Source organism: Dermacentor silvarum, chromosome 3 (genome assembly GCF_013339745.2).
Source record: "Dermacentor silvarum isolate Dsil-2018 chromosome 3, BIME_Dsil_1.4, whole genome shotgun sequence".
NCBI lineage: Eukaryota > Metazoa > Arthropoda > Arachnida > Ixodida > Ixodidae > Dermacentor > Dermacentor silvarum.
The window spans coordinates 74836780-74859812 of NC_051156.1; the positions used below are offsets into that span (position 1 = coordinate 74836780).

The 23033-nt window shown below is 46.6% G+C and overlaps 1 protein-coding gene across 1 annotated transcript in view; it reads left to right on the forward strand.

Annotated features, from left to right (window-relative positions):
• Positions 1-6047: 6047 nt before the first annotated feature.
• Positions 6048-23033, forward strand: part of LOC119444484 (uncharacterized) — a 38954-nt gene continuing 21968 nt past the window's right edge. Inside the window, exon 1 of the mRNA XM_037708880.2 lies at positions 6048-6168. The gene's annotated coding sequence lies outside the window, so the exon portion shown is untranslated. The remainder of the gene's footprint in view (positions 6169-23033) is intronic.

Here is a 23033-nt window from a genome sequence, read left to right on the forward strand (position 1 = left end):
ACCTGCAGAGTAATATTGAAGTAACGACAATGTATATTCCATCACCTAAACGTACAAAACCGCCAATTAAATGACAGAGCAAAGAGAATAAATCAGTTCAACGCCCATTTTACGTAACAAAGAAAAAAATGAAAAAATGCCTTACCGGCACAACAGCCTACCGCAAGAGGCCAGTGACGACTCGTGGGACGACTGGAGGGACAAGGTGTCATGGATGAAAATTGTTGACTTCTTGTTCAAAGATAACAGCAAACGGTACTCTAACGTACATTAACGTTGACAAGCTCTACATCTTGTGTAATCGGCGTGGCTGGTGTCAACGCCGATAAGAGGGAGATGACGCCGTGACATTCGTAAACAGCTGCGAACTTGCAGGTCCCCTAACAGAACGACAGGCACAGCTATACTACTCTCGCTGGTAAAGGCCGCGGCCCCGTCTACGGTAAATTTTACCGATCACACGACTCATTCGTGTGATTTGATAAGTCTGTGAGACCGCCACATGCTACAGCGTGAAGGATGTTTACATCTGGAGCAAGGACTGCAAGCACTGGGTTAATACAAAGATTGCACTTGATGTGCGTAGATATCGAAGTATTAATGTCGTCAGAAGCATTGTATAAAAGGCATGTACTGACGAAATGCAAACAATACAGAATTTCAAAGGAAGATGAATAATTGAAGTGATGAGTATTGGTCGAACAAGGAATGTCACTTTAGGCCAACGTTTGGACACGGGGACATCTCTTCGTCAGGGTAGCAACTGCTTTCCTTAGCAGATATTTAGATCGCAGCTCTTTGGCGCCTGTTCCTGCGGCAAACATCGTCGTCCCTCTAACGAGCGAACGAGCACAGCGAAGGATGAAAGTGCGAACGCAGAGCGCAGCGAAGTATAGAAGACGGCGATAGAGAAGAGAGCGCGAGGAGTTAGCGGAGGAGGACGGTACAGCGGAGTCATTAGGCGGAAAGCAGAGGAAGAGGTTATGGCGAAAGCATGAGAAAGAAAGCGTAGTGCCGCGCAAGACAGGCTCTGCGGCGGCGACCGCTACGAGATGGCGCCAAAGCAGCGTGTTGTCATCCGTTCACCGATACCATATATGAAAACAAAGCGCTGCATGAGCGGACGACTGTCTGCGGGGACTGCTGTGAATCGCGCCCACACGTCACCCACGCGCTGCCTCTCGCGTTCTCCCGATTAGTGAGGAAGTCGCGCCACACTTCGCTCCGTTTGCAACGTGCCGCACGACACAGATTGTCCGCGCCAGCCATTAAATCGCAAAATGTAAACACTATTGAGCTGCGCTGAAATTTCGCATTACGGAGTATCGTTAATCGTCGCTGCATTTTTTTAGACTGCGTCCTTTAGAAGCTAGAATTGGTTACTTTGTGATTGCACTACATATTCACGGACGGTGCTCAAATAAGCAATGCATGCCTAGGCTTAGTTCAGCATACGAGATACATCGAGTATTTATTTTTGCTAATACGCGCCCTGACAGCCAGCTTTCTTTTATAAACACCTTTGCAGCTGTGGGTTTTACATCTTTGTACATAATAATAAAAATACATGTCTTCATTCTTTTACAGAGGCGCACGCTAAACTAACCAAACTAAAGGCGATGGCGGCACCCAGTCTCAACGGCATCGCCCCAGACTACGCAACAGCTGTCCGCCGCAAGGGAGTTACCCTGGCAACCTGCTTCGCCATCAATTTCATCAGCAGTGCGTTCTACCGGAACGCATCATTATTCTACCCTTCGATCATGGAGACGTTCTTGGTCACCAGGGAAGAGGCTTCACTGCCGCTATGTGTTTACGGGGGCTTCTATCATATTGGAGGTACGTGACAAAATTTTCTGAGCACCCCATTTGAAGGCATCGTGCATGAGCCCATGTGTTACCGTACACAGGATGACTGCAAGGTCACCATAATTTCAAATTTCTTTGACGTGCGATAATTGCATATCTAGATGAGTAAACTAGAGTTTCTAAAGTGCAAACGGGTTGGTGACATGTTATGTGGGGGCAGTAGATGCAAAGCGCGAATAGCGGCGTTCTTGTACGGACGTGACACCGCAGCGCAACAGCTAAGTGGACGTGCTTACATCATTTGTTTAATAAAGCACAAAAATTTACTTACGCAACTAACCAGTCTGCATTGGATGAAATAGATGCGTGAATCAATAATATTGACATGTACACATTATTTCAGCTGACTCATGCAATGCCTTAAAGAATCAACGCATGCGTTAACAAGAATGCTACCAACGCATTATCGTTCGCTGTCCTCTTCAGCAATTCATGATATTTTACCTGTGAGCACAGGCAATTAAAAATCTATAATTTACCTAAGTTTAAAGCATAACCGTATAAACGTTGAAGAGTTTAACCGCATAATCTTCAATGGGGAAGTTGTACAGCCTATTTCGAAATAGCGAGATAATTTGTTTGCGGGATTATAGCTGCTCTTTCGGTTGAAAAAAAAAACGCAATAAACAGTTATGTCGCAACTATATCAATTTCTGTCGCGACTGCCGAAATTTTGGCTTCAGTGTGTCTTCAGTGTCAAACTTTGTCTTCAGTGTGTGTCTGATAGTGTTCAGCAGGTAGCCCTTATCTAAGTTTATTTGGCTAAAGCATTCGATAAAATGAGCCATTATTTCGTTTTTCAGCTGCTCAGTGATCTCAATATTGGGAAAATGTTGCTTAACGAAATAAAGATGTGCTACAGTGGTGAAACAAAACGATTATTTGTAAATGGCACCTTCTTGCCTCCTATCTATATCCGCTCCTCTGTGAGACAGCGGTTTCCACTTTCACCCCTACTTTTAGCTTTTTATCTGGATACTGGTGCTGTGCGTATACCTTGATGTAGCCCTTGACCAAATTCGCAACAGTATTTCACATTGGTCTGAGTGTGGAACACAACTTCGGCATGTAGCTGAGTCCTGGGGTGGAAGATCATTATTCATTTTTGCAAGAGCAACAGTCTGCAACACGTTTTTAGCTGCCAAATTAATTTATGTGCGTTAATGTCTCCAGTATGCGCAAAAAATATTCAATTATTACCAAGGGTATTCGCCCGCTTTCTCTCGCCCTGTGGGCGGGAGCCAGTGTGACGCGCTAACTTGTTTCCTGGGCCCAAACTCCGTGAAGGAGTCCAAAGCAGTACGAGGTCAAAGGCAGAGAACTGGATATCACGATGACGGTTGTCATTAAGATACTTCTGTCTTGCCTGCGATTCAGAAAGGCGACGGTGGGCAATATGGCCTGCCTGGGCAGCTGTAGCTATGGCGTCGCGAGTGTACTCAGACGGAGACTCGGGAGCAGTTGGCAGGAGCGTGTCGAAAGGCAATGTCGGGTGACGACCAAAGAGGAGATAGAAGGGGGAGTATAGAGAGCGATGTCGTGACGGGACGAGTTGTACGCGAACGTCACAAAAGGGAGCGCGGCGTCCCAGTCACGATGATCTGAGGAGGCATACATCGAGAGCATACCTTTAAGTGTTCGGTTCAGGCGTTCGGTGAGGCCGTTCGTTTGAGGGTTGTATGCAGTCGTGAACTTGTGTTTCGTGGTACAAGAGTGAATTGTCGACCACGAATGTTTGTCGACGACGGCATGACAAGTGTCGGTTGAGAAAGCGGGAATGACGACGACGATGCAACGACCACGACGGCATCACGACGGGGAGCAAATACCTAGTGGCCTAAGCAGGTAGACAACTTGTGCCACTGGGTTGGTGTCAGAGGCTATATATATATATATATATATATATATATATATATATATATATATATATAGGGGTAATTCTGTTCGAGTGAATACCGTGTCACAGAATCAATGAAGCAATGATCAATGGTTTCTAGCTTTTTACACACGTGCAATTTGTGTCCCAGGAAACAAAGACCTCAAGCTTCTGTCAGGTCTTTACAGGAAGCACCGATGTATGCAATACAAAAAAAATCTGTACTCCCGGAGCAGCACACATTTGCTTAATGTCATTCAGCATATCAGGCAATTAATCATGGTTTACCAAATGTGGTTTGATATACTAGCATGGGAAAGAAAGCACGCGTCAATAGCCTCCCTAGCCAACGTCTTAGGATTTGAGCTAAATATTAGGGCTATTGAAAATGAAGTCTCAAGAAATAAAACGGCACCAGTTTATTTTCCTTTTTGGAACCATATAGAGACGAATTTTCACCAAAGAAGCATAAAACGAGAAAAAGCAAATGAAGTGAGATACGGCGCTCGAGTATCTAGCCTTTAAACAAATGTGTCAAATCTCAAAATATAGGAAACGCGAGACTCAATGTCATTTAAACAAATGTGCAATGCCGACAGAATCTTTTCAAGTGGGCCTATCGGAAAAACTGCTCTCGCGGTACTCTGGCCCTTACTGCGTCGTCCGACTGCTCAGTGATGTCGATTGTAAAATAGCTCCAGCCGATGCTTCCCCGTCGTCCACGTCATCTGATATCGTCCACGCGGGTCGTCTCAAGCTATACCATGCGGCCGCCATCTAGAAGGCGCCGTGTCGGCGCTTTCGCCGCTGGGGGTTATGTCACGGGGCCACGATAGGGACAAAGAAGACGATCACAAACAAGACGAAAGACACGACGTAGTGGGGCTAACCTAACGTTCCGCCATACTGGTTGTACCTTCTTCTTCTTTCTGGGGATTTACGTGCCAAAACAGTTCTGATTATGAGGCACGCCGTAGTGGAGGGCTCCGGGTCAATTTTGACCACCTGGGGTTCTTTAACGTGCACTAGAACGCAAGCACACGGGCGTTTTCTGCATTTCGCCTGCATCGAAATGCGGCCTCCGCGGCCGGGATTCGATCCAGCGACCTCGTGCTAAACAGCGATACTGGTTGTACTGGCCATATCTTTTGCAGAGTAAACACGGTCCCATTTGACCTTATATCTTTGCCCATTCAATACATATTCCCACATGCGCCACGCGGTGACTTTGCTGCGGCACCACTAGACGGCGCAGCGTGTGCAGGTGGAAACGCAAGAAAGCATTACAGGTTTCGTTGGTAGGAATACGATATGTCAATACATTGCCTCAACCTTAATCGCACTAAGGTCGACATTCATCGTGAGATTAGTTCCACGGTGTCCTTTGATGTGTGAGCATTCTTAGCGCGCTTCACGCACTTTCCGGGGGCTAACTTTTAATATATCTGTGCTCAAACAATTTTCCCGCCCACCTTGGTCACTGGGTAGTCCATGGTCTAATGGTGGTCCAATGGTGAGCGGATCGGGCTGCTGTTCGAAACGAACCGTCGGAATAACTTTGCTCATTGAGCATCTTGCAAGGTGTGCATAAGTTCCGCTCTTCTACGAATCTCTTTCACGCCGCCATGGATCAATGTCAATGAGGGATTGGGTAGGTATCGCTGTTCAGTGGAACTCATTTACGTTTATCTTGCCCTTGCCCCTGATGTTTCCCTTTATCTCGTGACTCCTAAAATCTCTGAACTAAATTTATTACTGCGAAGTTTACTTACATCTGCGGCTGTTTCAAATGATGTTTTTAAGAGATTTTTTTTCTTAATCTTAAGAGTCAAGCTTTAAGTCTACGTAATGCCCTATGGAATTTTACAGTTAAGTCGAGAATCAATTTTCGCAGTAACCCATGCGCACTCATCGTTCCCACGAATATCCACAAAATGATTGCCACGAAGCTATTTAGTCTGTGTCTTTGGACGTTTTCTGTTCCATTGCGAAAACAGATAGTGGCGTATTGATGAGCTTGAAACCGCGCCACTGTCAATTGGCTTGAAACTTTTTCTTGCTTTGGTTACACACATGTCTGCTCGGATGTCTCTCTTGCCTCCTGCCTGACTTGAACCAAATCATGATAACAAATGAGCGCCATTATCTGCTCTCAGTCCAACTCTCATAAGACCTTGTATACGAAAACCTCATGTTTTTGGCATCAAGTATGAACGAAGCGCAATAGTTAGTGGAAGAAATCATCACTAATGGCTGCTTCGTTTTCATTGTCTGCGCAGTACTTCTCGGAGGCACTGTGATACAATTGCTCACGATCTGGGTAGCAGCAGTGGTCGGCGGCTTCCTGCTCAGCCTGACTTTCCTAGCCTGTTACTTTGCAAATGGAATACTGTTCCTCACGCTTGTACTGGGTGTCCTTGGTGGTAAGTATATTCCCCTTATCTGAAAATGGATAAAAATTGGTTGGAGGGCATATGACAAAGCGTCTGAACTCACGAGTGGTAGCTATGTGTCATCGCTACAAAAAAAAATATTCAGTCAGCGCGTTTTAGAAGCAACACTCTATGGTGGTGAAGCTTGTCGATGCAATAAAAATTTCGCAAGAATGTATTCATCACAATTATTCCAGGTAATATGCTGATAATGAAATGAATTTGGGCACGCAGTGTTTAACTGGTGGTCTATCAGAGTAACGAAATGGCTGCGGAGACATGGGAGATGATAAACGCATTACGTCAGAGCCAATTAGCCTGCGTGACGCCCTGCGAGTAAATAAGTGGCGTCCACTAAATAAAGCTTTACGTGCATAAGATGCCAGCTTTGTACAAAGTTTAGTGTGAAGGCACTTATAGGCGCCAAAATGACCGTTCTCGAAACAAGCCCAGAAACGATATTTAAACAATATAGGTAGGATTTTCAGACTGGATAGCGGCGTGCGGCTCCTTAAAACCAAACACACGTACACAAAAGTCTGCTTCATCTGCTGTTATTCAATGCAGCCCGCCGATGTTTGCGCCACCACATTGAGATCTGGCTGTTAATTGAACAAATACCTCTACGTGAGCTCGTTATTGCGAGTTCAGGTAATTGCTCAGCCTGTGAAACTTTCAAGTGGGTTATCAGGGACCACCAAATGCGGCCTGCGCAAAAGGCAATCGAATTCGCGATTTCGTGCTCAGCATCAAAACGTTATACCTACAAAGTCACCGCAGTGGGTCCTGCGAATTTGAGGCAAGTGAGCCTATGTCTGGTAAGCTGAGTGAGTATTAGGACACCTATTCCTTGTGTATGTGTACCTGCTGTTCCATTAGATGCACTGAGTGTGAGCACGTTGTTACTTGATCCTGAATGAATCATTAATCGCGTGAACGTGAACAAGGCCGAGTGATTAAGAGTTCGTGAGTCTGATTTTCGGACGCGTGAAACCGAGTGAATTCGAAGGATTCTCATCTCGGCAAGCCTGAGTCCTAAAGCGCTCGTCTGAGTGGTGAGCACGTCCTACGCGGGTCATCAGCCTTCAGAAGAGCGGAAGATGCGCCGCGCAAGGAAGGCTGCGCTATGCAGCCAAGACAGGCGCGTTGAGAGAACGCTGCCTCCAGCAAAAGAGGCGGGAGGGCTGAGTGGTGGCCGCGTCAATGCCGCCAATCGCCAGTGACATTCGGATAGCGAAGAAACAGTGCTTCTGACCAAACCGCAGGAGACAAGAGCGCTGAACAGCAACTCCAATATTTATTAACAGCGGAGCTGTTTAAGTCGACCGTTAGTCCGCGCAGAGCGAACAGAAAATATGGGCTGATCCTGGCGGTCGTGCAGAAAGGGTCCCACAGCGCAATGGCACATACCCCTGGAACTAACGAAGGTGTTTAAGCTCGAGGATGGTCCGTCGATTGTAAGGCGCAAAACCTCCGCCTAGCGATGACGTCACCATGCGTCGCCTAGCAACGCTATGCCCGAGCTCCGCCGAGCCTCGCGACAGCTGCGTAAACCGCGACGTCATCGCGCGCGCCGCATCGCCTTAGCTTTGCCGAGCCATGACGTCGCCGCGCCGTGCGGAGTATCGCGAGTAGCGCGGCGCCGAAGCGGTGGCGAAACGTCATCGATTTGCAGAGGATCCGGAGTTACGAGCCCGCGAAACCGAGCAAACGCGTTTGAGCGTACAGAAGCGTCCCGAAACTTTAATGACCGAGTGTTCGTAGGTACTTGGGCTGTCGGTGATTCCGGGGTGATCTTGTGCAAAATGTGACAGAGTCTCAAAGCATAACCTTGCAAAAATTTGCCCGAACCGAGATAAAGCTAGGTGGGGGCGCCAGCTTCGCTGTTTGCACAGTCTTCGCACCACTGGTGTGAAGCTGCCCCTAATTTTTTCGTAGGGAAATGCTACACACATGTGGGCACCAACAGGTGGGTGCAAGAAAGCAGGACATATTTACAAATCGCATTTCGTTGTTTGCTACCGATATCTTTTCAGGCTGATGCATTTGTGGAAGTCTTGAAAAGATGTGGGAATCAAAGCAGGCTCGAGATTTTTTAAGCATTTACTGCCCACAAGTATGGTGAACCCTGCGTCAGTGAGCCCTGCGTATCTTTTCCTAAAAAATATTTCTCGTATTCAAGGGATTCGTAAACGTGACCCGCTCTATTGCACCTCGTGATACACGCGCATATAGGTAGCTTTTCTGTGCAATTAAGCGTTCTCGTTGCTAGTCAGCGCTCCTGTGAGTCGTCTCCTACTTTCCCGTTCGAAAAGGCCGTTTCGTTGTCCAAATATCTAATAACGAGCCCACATTAGAGTTCTGGTAACGTACAGCCTCTCACATTTTTAACTGTATCGTGCGAGCATCCATCATGCGTCATTTTAGCGCCCTTAAGCGGCGATAATCAGCCACACCGGCAGGAGTACTCTCAGGTGCACTAAGCACTTTCCTGTGCAAGAGTCGTCTAATGCGATGTTCCCTTCAGGACGACGTACGATCATATTGTTACGGGAAGGAAGAAGCGTACTAGTATTTACAGATGGGTTTTAATGTCTGCGTAGAGAAGCGAAAACCCAGAATCTCCTTTGTGGTCTCGCAGGGCACCAACCATGTCCTCTTCTTCCCACAGTACATACTGTGACAATATTATAGTGTTCACGCGCAATATTACACGCAATTACAAGCAATCTTGTCGAAGCATGAGTTCAACATGGCAAAAAGGACAGAATGCAAGCAAAAAGCAGCGAATAACTTAATTGCGATGGAGTAAAGAATGCAGGTGCGCCTGAAAATAGAATAAAGAATTTACTGTAACGACTTCATCAGTGAGTTTATTATAATGAACTATTGTTCTTGTAAAATAAGAGTACTTGAAGCAGTTGTTATGCAGTGTTAACGGTGTTACTGCTAGAGATTGATCCTGACGGGTAGCATCACCAGTTGAAGGTGTTAAGATGTGCGAGATATCAATATGGTAGTGGCCTTTCACCAGCTGAAAAAATAATTTTAATCGGGAAGCACGATTTCGTTCTGTAATCAAAGAGAAGCCAGTACGTTTAAGGACATGTGTTATAGAAGATCGACCTTAAGAATTGTAGAAAAATCGAAGAGCTTTCTTTTACTTTTTTAGTCTTTATTTGTTTTTTGTTTTTTTGAAGGGGTCCCAAATGATGTTTGCACATTCAAAAGTAGGATGAACTATTGTATTATATGCCACAAGGCGGACAGCAGTTGTCGAGAATTTTAACGACCGTGTCAGGGTAAACAATTTGCGAAGACAATCAGCCATTACACTGTCAGTATGTTTTGACCAGGAAAGATTGTGAGATATGTGCATGTCGAGGTACTTATAGTGAAGTACTTAGGAGATATAAGTATTCTGGGAAAAATAGCGGAAAAGAAGGGGCTTTTTCTTTATTGGTGTCCTCATAAAGATCGTTTTTTATAGTTGTTAGACATTTGCCACTGATGGCACCATGCAACTATTTTGCCGAAGTCACTATTTAGCCGTAATTGATCTTAGGGGGAGTCAACTTCGACATAAAGTATACAGTCATCCGCGTAAAGTTTAATTTTGACGGATAGGCTATTGCCAACGTCATTTATATAAGGCAAAATAAAAGTGCACCCAGCACGGATCCCTTAGGAACGCCAGAAACAACAGATAATGTGTTTGGTTCATCCTAACGAATTGGGAACTGTTCGTCAGCTACGCTAGTATCCATTTTAGTTTATGATATCTCAGTATAAAACTCAATTTCTGAAATAATTTCCTGTGGGCTACTTTGTCGAAAGCTTTACTGAAATCCATGAATATAGCATCGGTTTGTCTTCTATTATTTAATGTGTTGGCGTAATCCTGAATTGTTTTTACTAAATGAGTGTGGAAAAGCCCCGCCGAAATCCGTGCTGAGCGTTCGTCAATACGCAGTGCTAATCAAGGAAACCAATTACATGCGTATAGACTATGGGTATAGATTATGGATAGCTTCATCAAAGTCACTCCCTCACCCGAACAGGAATTGGCATCCCTGGTGCAGTATTCGGCCACTACCCCCCTCATGACTCCGACAATTAACCCATGGCCCTCAGTCCACAGTGGCTGCGGAGCACCTGACCACGGCGGCGGTCAGACCTGCGACGTGGCAGAGGGTGCAAAGAATCTCTGGGTCCGGACAGGCCGCCAATGGAAACTGAACATGGCAACGTTCAACACGCGCACCCTCTCGAGTGAGGTTAGCTTAGCAGGACTATGTGAGGAATTATCAGGCATTGCCTGGGATATTATTGGCCTTAGTGACGTTAGAAGAATTGGTGAGGCTTACAAAGTGCTGACTAATGGCCACGTCCTCTGCTACAGTGGTCTTCCAGATAAGAGAGAATCCGGGGTAGGACTTCTAGTTCATAACAACATAGCGGGCAACATTGATGAATTCTACAGCATTAGTGACAGGGTAGCAGTCATCGTAATAAAGCTGAATTGGAGGTACAAAATGAAGGTAGTACAAGCCTACGCCCCAACCTCCAGTCACGATGATGAAGAAATAGAACAGTTTTATGAAGATGTCGAATTAGCAATGAGAAAGGTGCAAATTCAGTATACTGTAGTCATGGGCGACTTCAATGTAAAAGTGGGCAAAAAGCAGGTTGGGGGGCAAGCAATTGGCAACTACGGCATCGATTCTAGGAATGCAAGAGGAGAGATGTTGGTGGAATTCGCAGAAAGGAATAGGCTCCGAACAATGAATACATTCTTCAGGAAGCGCAGCAACAGGAAGTGTACCTGGAAAAGCCCTAATGTAGAAACAAGGAATGAAATAGATTTCATACTCTCTGCCAATCCAAGCATAGCGCAGAATGTAGAAGTGTTAGGTAAGGTAAAGTGCAGTGACCATAGGTTAGTGAGGTCTAGGATTTCTCTCAATTTGAAGAGAGAAAGAGTGAAATTAGTCAACAGGAAACAGGTCAACCTAGATGCAGTAAGGGTGAAAGCAGACCAATTCAGGCTGGTGCTCTCAAACAAATATGCAGCTTTAGAACAGGAAGATGAAGATTATATAGAGGTAATGAATGAAACCGTAACTAGACTGGTCTCAGAAGCAGCAATTGAAGTGGGAGGTAAGGCACCAAGGCAACCAGTAGGGAAGCTCTCCCAAGAAACAAAGGACCTAATAAAAAAACGTCAAACATGAAGGTGTCCAACTCAAGAGATCAGATAGAATTCGCTGAATTGTCGAAAATGATCAAGAAGAAGAAAGTAAGGGATATTCGAAATTGTAACGTGGGAAAGATTGAGAAAGCCGTAAAATGTGGACGCAGCATGAAATCAGTAAGAAGAAAGCTTGGCATAGGACAAGGCAAGATGTAAGCACTGAAAGTAAGCATGGTAATATCGTCAGCAATTTAGATGTCATACTATAAGCAGCGGAGGAATTCTATACTGAATTGTACAGTTCCCGAAACAGCCAAGCTACTTCCATTCGAAATAGGGATGAACCGGATACAGAAGCTCCTTCTATAACTAGCGATGAAGTTAGAAGGGCCTTGAAAGACATGACCAGGGGAAAAGCGGCTGGAGAAGATGGGATAAATGTAGATTTAATCAAAGATGGAGGAGATGTCATGCTTGAAAAGCTTGCGGCCCTTTATACGCAATACCTCACAACTTCAAGTGTACCAGAGAGCTGGAAGAATGCCAACATTATACTTATCCATAAGAAGGGAGACGTTAAAGAATTGAAAAATTACAGATCCATTAGCTTGCTATCAGTATTATATAAAATATTCACCAAGATAATTTCCAATAGAATCAGGGCAACACAACCAAGAGAACAGGCTGGCTTCAGGAAGGGATATTCTACGATGGATCATATCCATGTCATCAATCAGGTAATCGAGAAATCTGCGGAGTACAATCAACCTCTCTATATGGCTTTCATAGATTATGAAAAAGCATTCGATTCAGTAGAGATACCAGCAGTCATAGAGGCATTGCGTAATCAAGGAGTACAGGAGGCATACGTGAATATCTCAACAAATATCTACAAAGATTGCACAGCTACCTTGGTTCTCCACAAGAAAATTAGAAAGTTACCTATCAATAAAGGGGTCAGGCAAGGAGACACAATCTCTCCAATACTATTCACTGCATGCTTAGAAGAAGTATTCAAGCTCATAGACTGGGAAGGCTTAGGAGTGAGGATCGACGGCGAATATCTCAGCAACCTTCGGTTTGCAGATGACATTGTCCTATTCAGCAGCAATGGAGACAAATTACAACAAATGATTGAGAACCTTAATTGAGAAAGCGTAAGAATTGGGTTGAAGATGAATATGCAGAAGACAAAGATAATGTTCAATAGCCTGGCAAGGGAACAAGAATTCAGGATCGCCAGTCAGCCTCTATAGTCTGTAATGGAGTACGTTTATCTAGGTCAATTACTCGTAGGGGACCCTGATCACGAGAAAGAAATTTACACAAGAATAAAATTGGGTTGGAGTGCATACAGCAGGCATTGCCAAATCCTGACTGGGAGCTTACCACTGTCGTTGAAAAGAAAAGTGTACAATCATTGCATTCTACTGGTGCTAACATATGGGCCAGAAACTTGGAGGTTAACAAAGAAGCTCGAGAACAAGTTAAGGACCGCACAAAGAGCGATGGAACGAAAAATCTTAGGACTAACGTTAAGAGACAGGAAGAGAGTGGTGTGGATCAGAGAACAAACGGGGATAGACGATATTGTAGTAGACAATAAGCGGAAGAAATGGAGCTGGGCAGGCCATGTAATGCGCAGGATGGATAACCGGTGGACCATTAGGGTTACAGAATGGATACCAAGAGAAGGGAAGTGCAGTCGAGGACAGCAGGAAACCAGATGGAATGATGAAGTTAGGAAATTCGCAGGCGCAAGTTGGAATACGCTAGCGCAAGATAGGGGTAATTGGAGATCGCAGGGAGAGGTGTTCGTCCTGCAGTGGACATAAATATAGGCTGATGATGATGATGAGGATGATGATGATGATGATGATGATGATGATGATGATGATGATGATGATGATGATGATATTATGTGTTCGAAAATGTTGCATGTCATCGAAATCAAATAAATTGGTCGATATTTTTTAATGCAATTCTTATTTTACGATTTATATAAGGGGTTGATTATTGCTGTTTTCCAGTCATCCGGTAGCATGCCATCCTCAAGCGATTTACTGAGCGAAATTTCCAAGTACTCGCACACCACTCGGCATACCGTTTTAAGAAGGATTTTGGTATGCCTTCTGGACCGGGGATTTTTTAACAGCGGAGCCGTTCAAGCTCTTGGTTAGGCCGCGTAGTGCGAACAAAAAAACTGCGCCTGGCGATGACGTCACCGCGCGTTGCCTAGCAACCACCTCGCGGAGCAGCGTGTGCTTCGCCTCGTTTCCGTGCCGTACACATGTTGCCTTGGCATGAGACGTTAAGGAGAGGGAAGGAGGGCATGCGCGTGGTGCGCGCTATGCGCGGGAGAGAGACAGAGAAAATGAGAGCGAGAGAGAAAGAGAAATTGTAGCAGCACCAATTAGGCAACGCGCAGAGCTGCTGCCGATGCCGTCCACGTTTCCCCGCGTTCGTGCCAAAGGCGCGCGGTGTCCGTGACTGCATGCAGCCGGCGCATATGGCGGCGGCTCGGCAGGTTTCGACCAGCCACGCCCCGGCAAGTGTGGAGGTGCAGCTTGGCCGTGACATCACCGGGGAAATAAAGCTCGGAGCCGCCGCGAGTAGCCTTGACATGGGCCGACCAAATAAGATCCTTAAAGTAAACGCCCAGAAGAGCACTTGCGTACTCTTTACAAACAAGAGAGGCATAACGCCTGTCCCTAGTATACAAATCAAAGGAGATGCGCTCTCTGTGAGCAGCGAGCATAAGTTTCTAGGCATTATTTTAGATTCCAAGCTTACGTTTATTCCTCATATCAAGTATCTGAGGGCAAAATGCCTTTAAAATGAACCTTTTAAAGCTTCTGTCGCGTACGACTTGGGGTAGTGATCGAAAGTGTCTGCTTATCCTCTATAAAAGTTTTGTTCGCTCACGCCTCGATTACAGAGCTATAGTGTATAATTCCGCAACGCCAAATGCATTAAAATACTAGACCCCGTTCACTATCTGGGTATCCGCCTCGCGACCGGTGCTTTCCGAACAAGTCCTATCCACAGCCTCTATGTAGAGTCGAATCAGTGGTCACTCCATCTGCAGCGTTCATATAGCAGTTTCGCGTATTTTCTGACACTACAAGCAAACAATTAACATCCTTCTTATTCCACCATAAACGATATGACAGCTACTCTTCCATAACCGACCTGCAGCGAGGAAACCGTTCTCTATGCGCGTGAGGAACCTTAGTGAGGAAATAGGTGTTCCAGTTCTTGAACATTGTCTTATGGCTCCAGCGAAACTGTTACCACCGTGGCAGTGGCGACTCATAGATTGCGATACATCATTTGTAGAGGTCACGAAAAACTCACCAGAGGCACACATTAAAATGCACTTCCTAGAGCTTCAATCCAAGTACTCATGCGCAGAGTTTTACACAGACGCTTCTAGGTCACATACCGGCGTATCGTATGCAGCCGTCGGCCCATCCTTCTCGGAATCCGGTGTACTGCACCCGGAAACGAGTATCTTTACGGCTGAGGCCCATGCACTATTGTCGGCCGTGAACCATATAAGGAAATCAAAACTTCAAAAAGCAATTATATTTACAGACTCCTTAAGCGTCGTGAAAGCCCTGATGTCACTCTGCAAAGACAAAAATTCTGTACTAACTGAGCTCTATTCCATCCTATGCAGAGCGTATATATCAAACCGGCATGTAATTATATGCTGGGTGCCCGGTCATAGAGGCATTGAGGGTAATGTTCGAGCAGATCAAATGGCCACATGTGTTACATCTCAGGCTATTAACCCTACAACTGCTGTTCCTGCAACAGATTTGAAGCCTTTCCTGCGAAAGAAACTGCGAAGCCACTGGCAACGCTTGTGGGACGCTGAAATAAATAATAAGCTTCACTTCATTAAACCACAGTTAGGTTTCTGGCCTCCCATAACGAAAACACGACGAACTGATGTCCTATTCTGTCGTCTCTGAATAGGACATACATATGGCACCCACAATTGTTTCCTTACTGGTGATGAACCAACAACATGTGGTAGATGTGGTGAGAGGCTGACCGTCCTCCATGTCCTCGTGGAGAGACGCGTCCAGGTAACGGGCGAGTGCGGACGCATGCAACATCGGCTCCGTGAGACCGATGCTGCCCTTCTGGTAAATTGTCATCTCGTTTCAAGAAACTTGCCGTGTAGCTACCCGAAGGTGAGTGGAGGCCACTCACCAAGTTTGGCGACCATATCGTCCAGCAAACGTGACTTATTGGACAGAGAAGACCGACACGCCGTACAGGCCGCGCCATGCCAGGCGCGAGTCCTAGCTCGGCGAATCACCGGCAGCCCACGATGATGGAAGTACAGGTCGAAGGAACTACCCTCCGAGAAGAGGACTACGACCTAGCAGACTGGACTAAGATCATCGGAACCTATCAAGGCAAGTCCCAGTCAAAAGCCCGAATGGAAGATACAAACGGGGTACGCGCAAAACCGAAGGCATCCGAGGAACGCACCGAAACGCTCCCCGCGTCGACGTGGCGTCCGACGTACCGCCCGAACCCGGCGCACTTGCGTGCAACGCAGCAAGTGAAGCGCAAAAGTCGCCAAATGGCTCCACTGCCACAACATGCGATTAAGGTAGTTTTCCGCTCACAGGGAGGCCTATTCTTACCCAACATACAACCGCAGCTGCTGCTCCGCTGCCTCTACGAAACGGCGAAGATACCGATGGAAGAAGAAGTGCGACTACGCGTGCACCCAATGAACAACACGTGCACACTAGCCACCACTAACCAGGAATCAGCGCTTAACCTGGTTAAAATCAGAAGCATTACCCTAAACGCAAAAGCGTATGGGGTGGCAGCGCACATAGTCCCTGCAGCGGACACAGTAAGAGGCGTGATATCGAATGCTTTTTGGGATGAAACGGAAGAAGAGCTTCTGCAAGATCTACGAGCGAGAAATCCGGAAGCAGGCATTCTACTAGCAAGACGCATGGGCAAGTCTAAATCCATCCTTATAACCTTTGCCCAAGGACCCATCCCCCGTAGAATCATCTAATATGGGGGAGTACACCTGTGCACGCCATATAGGGCGCGACCAGAGGCCTGCACGAACTGTCCCGCCCCAGGACACAGATATGATGTGTGTCCAGAACCGAAAATACCGAGATGTCCAAGATGCGGCGAAGATCACGGCGAAGACAGAGCACGTCAGTGCGTGCCCCGATGCATTCTGTGCTGCGGAGAGCACCTTACAGGAACAGGATGGTGTAAAGCAACGAAGCGACAACAAACAACGAAGCCACCGGTAAACAGGGAAACAACGGGAAGACGCCAGCTACACCCAGAAGATTTTCCAAGATGGAATCCATCAGCCCCCCCCCCCCCCCCCGAAGGCCCCCGAGGAGCTCACATGGGCAGAACGAATCGTCCACAAGCCAGACCCCCGGGACGAGGAGATGATCCGTCTTCGAGAGGAGGTAAGAAGCTTGCGACAGACCATCACCCAACCCCACCCATCACCCGTCACCCAAACCATCACCCAACCCTCACACCCACCCACTGGTCACCCTTTACCCCTAGACACCCAGAGTTCATCTCCCGCAAAAACCTCAACCTCCACCCCACCTACAAAAAAGAAAAGACGTTCCTCCGCCATCAGCCAAAACAACAGAGCTGGAGCAATCAGACAAAACAGCTGAGATGGAGGCTCAGTTTGAAGCCAAACTTGAGGCAAAATTAACAGCGAAACTAGCACACTTCCAACAGCAGATGCGCGATGAATTTCAGCAATTCCTAGACAACCGCCTGCAAACACTCGAGGCTCGATTCCCAACTCTCGAAGCTCGGATCGACAGCCTCATTGACGAACGCTTCAAAATTTTAGAGAACAAGCTAGATACCTTCTGTACCCAGCTCAGGACACAGATAGGCCTAATGGTGGCGGAGGCAATCAACCAAATGCAGGCGGTGCCCCTACCCCATACCACTCATCCCCCCTCCACTTCCCAAACTACTGGGCAGGAAAATGGCAGGTGATTCATCTAATTCTAAGACTCCTCCCCTTATAAAACTCTGGCACTGGAACTGTCACAGCATACGCCGTAAGCGAGAAGCGCTAATTCAACTCATACTAAATGAGGAACACCCACCAGACCTAATTCTGCTACAGGACCCTAAAACAAGCATATCGCTTCCAGGATATACTGCTTATCACTCACCAAACGATACTACTCCGGTTGTGTCCACCTTTATCAAGCGGTTCATAAGGTATACGCAACTTTCATTCTCCCACATAGTACAAAACGTAGTCCTTGAAGTTATCCCACTCGACATCCAACAGGATTCCTTACTCATCGCCAATATATATAATCCGCGGAGTATGGCAGCAACGCGCTGCGCTCACCTAATAGCGCAAATTACCGCAGCGGCAAATAAAACACCAATAATAGTGGCCGGAGACTTTAATTGCGCGTACATCGATTGGGGATACCAGAGAACTTCTGGCAGAGGGGAGGTTCTCATGACACAAGCTCAACAGTCCCAGCTCACGGTGTACAATGATTTCGACTGCCCCACCAGACAAGGTACAGCAGGAATGATGGACACAAGTCCGGATCTCACGATGGGCAGACGCATCCACAACCTTCAATGGCATAGAACAACACATACTTTAGGCAGTGACCATTATATTATCGAAGTTCAAGTCTCAGGTCCCCAAGCGTCTCGAAAAAGAATAGAGCATAAATTTATCATCTGGGATAAATTTAGAAAACGGTGGGAAACAAACCAACAAACAGGGCCGGTGGATGCGCTAACCTGGACAGCACAAGTCCTCGAGGACCAAGCGGCGTGCACCAAGGAATATAGACCAGAACAGCAAGTTCCAGTTATGGACTCAAAATTGGCGCATATGATAGAAGCGCATGAAAGTCTCATGAAAAGATATGCTAAGCAAAAACGCAACAAGAAGCTCCAAAGCAGGATATCTGAGCTGGCACAGCAAATTCAGGATTACAGCCAACAACTTTGTAGACAGAATTGGCAGCAGATATGTGAGGGTCTCAGAGGCAATCTCAGTACCGCTCGAGCGTGGCATCTTTTAAAACATCTAATTGATCCCATGAAAAGTAAACAACACACTAGAAATCTTGTCGCTCGACTAACACACAACCATAAATACGACACGCAGGCGCTACTACAGAAACTTAAGAGCCTACACACCTCGCCGGGCACTTTCACTCCACTGCCGGATTTCGCCGGCCCACCAAATAATGAACTAGACAGGGACATAACTATACAAGAAGTCCGAGCAGCACTTCATAGACTCAGCAACACCACGCCAGGCGAAGATCGCATAACAAACGCCGCTCTTAGAAACCTAGACGACAATTCCCTGCAAGAACTTACCGGTATCTTCAACAAGCATTGGCAGAGCGGCACACTTCCAGAGGAGTGGACACATGTGAGCGTCATACTAATACCGAAACCTAACAAACCAGTTACCCCAGAAAATATGCGCCCCATCTCCCTTACCTACAGCCTAGGCAAACTCTTTGAGCAAGTCATCTTAGCTAGATTGCACGGTCACATGGAAGACAATAGTCAATACCCACACTCAATGATTGGTTTCCGATCGGGCTTATCCACGCAAGATGCCATGCTGCAACTCACAACAGCTATTCTGGACCCACTCATACCTGCGCACACTAAAGCGGTACTGGCGATTGATCTCAAGAAGGCTTTCGACAACGTCACGCACGAGGCCATCCTAAAGGCCATGATAGACCTAGGAGTTGGCCAACGAACATACAACTACATAAAGGCTTTCCTGCAAAACCGAACGGCCAGCATGTGCGTAGACGACCTTCGTACACGCCGCTACACACTAGCGAACGTAGGCACACCGCAAGGCTCAGTGCTGTCCCCATTCCTTTTTAACGCAGTACTTATTCCGCTCGCGCGGAAGCTACAGCAAATTCCCCATCTTGACCATACCCTGTACGCGGATGATATTACCCTGTGGACTACATATGGATCGTACGCGCAAATCGAAGAAACACTGCAAACAGCCGCAATGGTAATACAGGAAGAGGTCACCCACCAAGGTAGGCCTCACCTGCTCACCGGAAAAATCTGAACTTTTCTTGATCCCGCCAAAGGGTAGAACGTATCATACTCCTATTAGAATCTACCTACAGGATAGGGTGGTCCCACAGGTCTACACTATTCGAATCCTTGGCCTTTACCTGCAACAAGATGGGAGAAATACCGAAACCATCAAACGCCTAAAGAGCACGCTAGCAGCTACCACGCAGCTAATACGCAGAGTAACAAATAAAGCTCACGGCCTGCGGGAAGAAGATACTCTGCGAGTAGTACAAGCGTATACCATGAGTAGAGTACTGTACTCTACCCCCTACCTCAACCTCAATATAACCGAAACCCAAACAATAAATTCTATAATCAGACAAGCTACCAAGGCTGCGCCCCGCCTGCCCAAAAGCACCAGTAACGAACGACTGGCGGAGTTAGGCATGCATAACACCATACAAGAACTAACCGACGGACACCTACAGGCACAATATCTCCGACTAGCCAGTACCTCTACCGGGAAGCATATACTTTCAAAACTCGAAATTCGCATCCCTGCTAATCATGACTCCCTAAAAGCCCTTCCTACAGAAATTCGTCAAACGCTACGCATTCGACCGCTCCCTCGTAACATGCACCCCGACCAAAACCCCGAGCGGCGGAAAGCCAGAGCAGCAGCCCTTCATAAACGGTACGGCGATGAACAGAACGCAATATGGGTAGATGCTGCATGCGATCAGCACGGAGCCACAGCGGTTGCTTACACACCGAACACACCTCCATTAATAAAGGAACTACCCCAGGGAACGGACCCAGAGGAAGCGGAAGAGATCGCTATAGCGCTAGCGCTCGGCAGCTCCAGTGCTACCTACATCCTCAGTGACTCTAAAACTGCACTGCTAAATTATGCTAGAGGCAGAGTTCACCCTGCCACCTTCCACATACTGACCCAGAACCCCCCCTTCTCCCGCAGCGCTGAGCTCATCTGGGTGCCCGCGCACTCGGGAAACCCCGGCAATGAGGCCGCCGATTCTTTAGCCCGAGGGTCGAGAAACCGGGCACAGGCGGACCTCATGGGGGGTTTCTCGAGGTAGCGTGCGTGTACCTTCGCTGAGCTCATCGCGAATGCTCGCGCCGAGAGGCAAATATACCCACCGCCCCACTCTTCCCTCACTACCAGGAAGCAACACCTGTGGCGCCGTCTGCAAACGCGCACCCTACCTACCCCATCCCTCCTCTCCCACTACAGACCCATTCCACCTTCCTGCCCTTTGTGCAATGCGCCGAAAGCAGACCTCACCCACATACTCCAGGCCTGTCCGGCTTCTCCTCCCCCTGGCGGCCCGACACCACTCCAAACCAGGGAGGACTGGGAGACCTCACTGCGCTCCACGGACCCGGCAAGGCAGAAGATCGCCGCCATCCGGGCTGCTAGCGTCATGGACATGTTAAACATGAACGTTTGAGTGCGGTGGAGTCGCGCGGGGACCCAGGGGACCTGGCAGGTCTCAAATGCCCTGTCAGAATAAAGTTTTTTCCTCCTCCTCCTCCTCCTCGTGGAGTGCCGGGAAGCCGAAACAGAAAGAAATAAATATTTTCCACAAGCGTACCAATATCATGTCCCGCTTCACCCCATTATGTTTCTTGGTGAAGAACCGCTTTTTAATGCCAAAGCAGTCGTCAAATTTTTGAACGATGTGGTCCTGCATGTTATTGCCCAACTATTTCGTAGCGCATCCTCTTTCCAGAGGATGTCGCTGTGATAGCAGTTTTTTATAGCACATGCCTCCAGGCCCTTGTGGTTCAAGGGCTCTGTTTAGGCAGTAGTGCTATTTGCCAATTACTGCATTTTAAATATTTTAAATATAGTATTCTTCTTTCTCAATGCATTCTTCATTTCATAGTACACCTCATTAGTCATTGCCATGATTTTAGTACATGTATATTTTACGCACTTTAGAGCGATTATTTTAGGCCCCTTTACAGCCACGCCTCATCTACTTCTCAGAATTCTTCGCTCCACTGTAAACTCACAAACACTGGCATGGCGCTCTTTGGCCATACTTGGCCCTTGCGCCATTAAACACCATACATCATCATCACCAAATAAGATCCGTACACCCGAAAAAGAAGCCGCTCATCTTGAAGTGCGTCGTGCGTTGTGAAGTGCGTCGTGCGGCGGCGAGCCGATTCGGAATACCGTGCTTAGCAGCACTTAGCATTTCCTAGCAAAACTTAACCAAGCGTAGTAAAACTTGAAAGAAGCTAGGTCGGTCACCCGCTCCGCTGTTTACTCCAGCCTTTCTCCACTAGTGCAAGCTACTCACATTTTTCACGTCAATTTTTAACAGTAATTGAGATAAGTCATGCTCAGAAATAAAAATATGAGGAATAGAAGGCAAATCCATGTACAAAGAAGGCAGACACTGATCGTCAATCTTTGTAAGTACACTGCTAAAATTATAGTTATAAGCAGAACATACAACCTGCTCATCGTGTACTCTCCTACCGTCTTTTATGAACATATCGGAAAGAGAAGAAGTCATCATCCTCCAGAATCTCTCTGGAGACGTATTCATAAAATTAGGAAGCTGTACATTAAAGTTATTCTGTGTACCATTTGTGATCATTTGTTTTAAATTATTTGACACTTCCTCAATGACCCTTTCAGAATTTTAACAAGTTTCCAGGTTTGCGCGATTTTTAAGCTTGCGTTGCCAGAAGAACGTCTCCCGAGAAATCCAGGGACTCCGACGCGTAGTCTTTTTCGCAATCACACAGTATAAAATATTGTCTTTGAATAAAAGCCACAGATCGTTCATGCTAGTAGTGTTATTTTTAATGTGATCCAGATGAAATTCTAGTGTATCAATTACAGACACGTCATCTCCACGAGAAAAATACTGCCAGGGGCACATGCAACGACAATACTACTGCTTGGTGATCTGAAATGACGTCTGTGCCATACATGCGACATCTTCCTGCATATTTCCACTTAAAAAAATAGATCAAGAACTGCACTTGAATCATTCTGGATTCCAGTGAAATATTTAACTACCTGTAATAAGTTGAAATTAAGAGCAATTTCAATCATTTCACTGTTAATATTTGTGGCGGAGCGTGACGTAAATGTGCTTCAGTCAACATTCGGCAGGTTAAAATCACCGGTTAAGGATAGTTTATCTGCTTCTTTTAAATGGGTGCATATGTACTCTCTTAAGGATTCGAAGTTTGCAACAAGCGAGTTAGGGGGCGTGTATGCGGCACCAAGAATATATTTGATATTGTTGACACAAAATTTGCAGAAAAGGATTTCTACTCCCGGGGTGTCTGGCATTCTTATAATTTGAAGGGAATATGTAAAAAGAGTGGCTACGCTCCCTCCTCTTCTCTCGCGGTCTTTGCGAAATAATCTCTAGTTTATCGGGACAAATTTGCTATCATATATATCTTCATTTACACAGCTTTCCGTAAATATTGCAATATCGGAGTCGAGCGAGCAAAGGATGCCTTCAAGCTGTTCTACTGTGTCAATTGACAACGCTGCGGCAGTTAAGGTCTAAGATGGTGA